Source organism: Camellia sinensis, chromosome 8 (assembly GCF_055761805.1).
Source record: "Camellia sinensis isolate YWXY chromosome 8, ASM5576180v1, whole genome shotgun sequence".
In the NCBI taxonomy this organism is placed as follows: domain Eukaryota; kingdom Viridiplantae; phylum Streptophyta; class Magnoliopsida; order Ericales; family Theaceae; genus Camellia; species Camellia sinensis.
In genome coordinates, this window is record NC_138968.1 from 181,656,905 (window position 1) to 181,662,235 (window position 5,331).

The 5,331-nt window shown below is 40.5% G+C and overlaps 1 long non-coding RNA gene across 1 annotated transcript; it reads left to right on the top strand.

The window, feature by feature from the left end:
- The first annotated feature begins 2,802 nt into the window (after nucleotides 1-2,802).
- Nucleotides 2,803-4,869, top strand: LOC145796761 (uncharacterized). Its single transcript, XR_014337274.1, has 3 exons — nucleotides 2,803-2,942; nucleotides 3,612-3,741; nucleotides 4,775-4,869. It is a non-coding gene; the product is annotated as an uncharacterized LOC145796761 (long non-coding RNA).
- The last annotated feature ends 462 nt before the right edge of the window (nucleotides 4,870-5,331 follow it).

Sequence of the window (5,331 nt, forward strand, 5' to 3'; positions counted from 1 at the left end):
TAGTATGCTTGCATATCGCTTTTACCATATTTCATATCATTCTATCATCGCCTCGGTTTGCGTACCCGTGTGCACGCATTTCGAGGCACTTCATTTTCTGCCATCGGCATCCGATGTGAGTGTGGCTGAGGCTCTCTCATGTTGGTATAAGCCCATTTGTCATTTCCATGTCATTTTCATATCATTCTATCATCGCCTCGGTTTGCGTGCCCGTGTGCACGCATTTCGAGGCACTTCATTTTCTGCCATCGGCATCCGATGTGAGTGTGGCTGAGGCTCTCTCATGTTGGTATAAGCCCATTTGTCATTTCCATGTCATTTTCATATCATTCTATCATCGCCTCGGTTTGCGTGCCCGTGTGCACGCATTTCGAAGCACTTCATTTTCTGCCATCGGCATCCGATGTGAGTGTGGCTGAGGCTCTCTCATGTTGGTATAAGCCCATTTGTCATTTCTATGTCATTTTCATATCACATATTATTGCCTCGGTTTGCGTGCCCGTGTGTACGTACTTCGAGACACATATTATTGCCTCGGTTTGCGTGCCCATGTGCACGTACTTCGAGACACATATTATTGCCTCGGTTTGCGTGTCCGTGTGCACGTACTTCGAGACACATATCATCGCCTCAGTTTGCATGCCCGTGTGCACGTACTTCGAGACACATATCATTGCCTCAGTTTGCGTACCCGTGTGCACGTACTTCGAGACACATATCATTGCCTCGGTTTACATGCCCGTGTTTACGTACTTCGAGACACATATTATTGTCTCGGTTTGCGTGCCCGCATGCACGTACTTCGAGACACATATCATTGCCTCAGTTTGCGTGCCCGCGTGCATGTACTTCGAGACACATATCATTGCCTCGGTTTGCGTGCCCGTGTGCACATACTTCGAGACACATATCATCGTCTCAATTTGCGTGTCCGTGTGCACGCGTTTCGAGGCACCGTATTTTCATAGCATTCTGTATTTTCTCGGTTTGCGTGCCTACATGCACGCATTTCGAGGCATTTCATTCCATAGCATAATATATACTAGGTTGTATCTTTGTTGCATTTCATGCATATCATGCATATTGCATCGTGTCCGGAATAAGAGTTAGCCCGGGCACGGGAAACGAGGTACATTTCGTACTCCGAGTGACGGAATGTGTCTCAATTCCCCAGTCACCGACACTTCGGATTATCCATGATGGAGTTAGGTTTTAGCTGTAGTTTCATGAGCATTCATCCTATATTGAGTTGTGCATTTCGACTCCTCGGCCATCATGCCTCGGTATGCGTGATTGGTGGCACGAGGATCGAGACATGCATATATTTGTGCAAATACATTGCTATGCCCCTTTCCTGCTCTCTGTTGCAGCAAAATCAGGAATCAGTAACTTTCCGGGACTTGGCACGCATTTCAAGAACAGGTGTAAACAGAGGCTAATTGGGGCATTCCGGTGGATTTCCGCGCAAGACAATCCGGACATGCATCATCCATCAGAAGCAAGGCGGTCCCTGGCTTGCACGCCAGTTTTATTTGCTTTCTAGTTAATTCATTTAATTAATTAGAATTTCTGTAATATTTTGGACTGTAATATTCTTTTATTTGGGGACTGTAATATTTGGACTGTATATTTATTCGGACCCTCCGAGTGAGGGCACAACTGTAATAAGTGTGGGTGAGTGTGATGTATGTCTTCCAACCCCACGTCTTTCTTCATTTTATTTATCCGCTTTTGATGGTTAGATTAGGGCATATTTAAATTAGCATACAGTATGACAGCATGTTTGCATCATTCATCTGGATTGCATGCATCGGGCTCGGCGCATCATACTAACTGCATTGTACTTTCAATTCCAAGTTGAATACATGTTAGTTGTAGCATTTCATATGCCATCTTAGAATAGCCGAGCCTACTATAGTTGCATTTTGCATGTGTTGCATTAAGCATTTTTGTATATTTAGGATTATGCATGATTTCTAATGTAGTTTCTGTTTTTGGCTTGGAGTACTCGGTAAGCTTTATGCTTTAGCATCCTTGCATGTGTGTGAATGAATGCCATGATAGTATGCTTACCATGAGGCTATGTGATTATCTGATATATCTGCCTGAATGCCTGTGGGTGAAGGTTGGGTTATCTGAATTGGAATGAATCATCAAAATGTTTCAAGCCTACCTGCGGGTAGCAAACCATTTTCAAAAACAAACATGAAATGTTTTGTTCCAATTCGGGCGACCCGGTCTATACTTATATGCTGTGAGCATCACATAGTAACCTAGGCTAATAACCGGAATAAGAACTCACAATGTTTTCAAAAATTGATATCATGGTTAGTAGAGGCCGGTCTATGACCGGGCGAGCGGGGGTGCTCACGAAGTGACCTTCCCCAATCGTACCCAAGTTCCCGAGCCGAGGCAACTTTGGTGATGACGGACACGTGGCCTTTTGGCACCGAGTCAGGGTTTCCTAAATTTCCCAAAATAAAATATTTAGGTGGCGACTCTGTATCTGGCAAAGCAGTCCATGTTTGGCACTTCTTTCAAAAATCAGTTTTCCTAAAACGATTTGCCGGATTTGGACTCTTTGGTTCAGATTTAGAACCGTGACTACGAAAAGTCGAGTCCGAGCTGTAGCGAGGTCCCCCGCGGGCTTGTTACACCAGCGAACTTCAATGTTGAGATCGCCATGGCTGCTCCAACGAAGTCGTTGAATCAATCTAGCAAAAAACGAGAGGTTAAACGACCAAGAGTTGGTAGTTTTGGGGGAAAAAAGGACAAAGTTTCCCGGTGAATCGCCGTATGTTATTACAGTGCCAGAAGAGAAGGAATGTGAGCAGAGTTGGGAGAAAACAGACACTGCAAATCTTGCAGATGAGCCTTCCGCCTTACCGCCGAGGTTTCGGGAATCGGAGTGGAATGATAACGTTGGTTATTTTATTAAGAAGGTAAAAACTTTGATCAAATTGTGTTCTTTTGTAACATTATCTATTTTCTATTGTCCCAAAGATCTTCATTCAAGCTACTGCAGCAGAACCCATAGTTGAAATCAAGTTCTTGGGTAGAATATTCTTTCTTTTTTGTTTTTTCAAAGTCCCTTTTTTTTTTTTTTTGATGAGTTTCAATTTCATCTTTGTAATTTGTTGATTTAATTTCATGATAATTGTGGGGACTTAAGTTCCTTGTGGGCATAAATTGTGGGGATTTAATTTCATCTTTGTAATTTCATGTAATTTCATGTAATTTGTGGGGATTTGTTTAATTGCATGTAATTTGTTGATTTAATTTCATGATAATTGTGGGGATTTAATTTCATCTTTGTAATTTGTTTTGGGTTATCTTCATAAACTTGAACAAAAATGGTCAAATCAAACAAAAGGAAAAAAGAAAAAAAAGAAAAAAATGAAATAGAAATCATTCTTGACGTTTGACTAAGAAATTCACCTAATCAAATGTTTTATCTGGAGGAGTATTCAGTTACATGAACTCAGAACTTGAAAGAAAATTCTATGTTAACCTGCTGAGCTTTTGCAGCTGTAAAATGTAGTTATTTCTAATTCAAGCAATATTTTCCCTGAAAATTGTTTTCTCTGATGTTGTATGATGCTGTTTCATAGATTGCTGCATTAGGGGATACGAGAAAACAAGTTCTGCAAGGCACACTTGAGGTGCAGAAACGATTTCGTGGTCATCGGGCTCGTCGTGACTTCCACGAACTCAAGAAAGGAGTAACAACACTGCAATCATGTAAGATATGTATAGTTTATTTATTTATATTTTTTAAGGATTTTGTTTTTTCCACGCAGAAGAGGTATTTTAGTGGTTTTGTAGTCTCATTATTTTCATGATGTCTGTTAGCTCATTAAACTTTTTGGACAATCTATGGCTTAATGTGGTATCAGAACTCTGGTTCAAGGAGGCCCTAGGTTCAAATCTTGTTACTATTGTAATGTGTTTGTTCTCCCATTATGTTTGTTAATTGTGCACTATATTATGTGGGTGTTTGGGAAGTGGCTAGTTTAGAGATTTTTTGGCTTTTTAACTATTTTAGTAGGCTATTTTAGTTCTTGTGATTGAGAAGATGAGATGGATTTTTATTTGAGTTGTCGTATTGAAAAATGTGTTGAAATGATGTTTGAAGTTAAAATAACAAATTTATCTATAACCTCACATTTTTCAAAATTAATGTAAAGGGGCAAAATCATCATTTACCAATAATGGAACAACTTGTCAATGTGACTGTGGTAGGCTGTGCTTATACTGTCACTGTGACAGGCCATTGCCGAGCTATATATATATATATATATATATTAATATGAAGTATTTGTTTAGGAGCTTTTTGGCTTTTTTTTTTTATTTGAGGCTATTTTAGCCTCAAACTCAGCTTCCCAAACACCCCCTATGTGTATGCTTGTAGAGTATTTGCCCCTCCATGTGTGAGACAAGGTTGCACACTAGGGGAAGTATTAGATTGCTTAATATAATTGTTGGGCTCATTTCCCAACAACTTAAGCTTTTGGACAATTGGTAACCTAAAAGTTTACATGAACCTGTGTTCCATTTTAGGTTGATAGAACAGGTAGCGATAGAACAGATAGCAACTCTTTGAAACCTTACTAAACTTTTGTCTTGAAACATGTTTAGGCTTTGAAGTTCCAAATACAAGTCCTAGATTGAAGTCTACACTTTCAATGATATCTTAATTAGATTGGATTCAGAGAAACCTGTTTACTATCACAGGGGTTTCAATTATGTAATAAAAGGTAATTTAATCTTGCAGTTATCCGTGGTGAGAAAGCTAGGAGGGAGTATTATTTATTGATAAAGTTGAGAATGCTGGTTGCTCGCAATACACTAGAAGAGCAGCTGAGGGCAATCATCTGTTTACAATCTGGTAATTATCCGGTGCATCTCAGCGCACCAGATTCTGCAGATCTGACCCGTCCAAAGTGTTTTTGCCAGATCGGAGCCATTCGGAGTCCGTTTTTGACGATCCAATAGTGCTTCCCAACTATTTGGAGTATTCCGGACACATCTGTATGGTCAGTTTTTTGAATTGAAGTTTTCTAAAAAATGGCAGAATCTAGATCAACCGAGTCCGTAAATAATTCAGCCAGTACAAGCACTTCTAGGCATTGGACCCCGGTGTCCCATGCCAAGTTCGAGGTAGAGAAGTTCGATGGAAGCAGCAACTTCGGCATGTGGAGATGTGAAGTTAAGGATATGCTTGTCCAAATGAACCTGCACTTCACTCTGGGAGACAAACCAGATGACCTGGACGAGATAGAATGGGAGAGGGTGAATCTCCTGGCCTGCAGTTCCATCCGACTTTGCCTT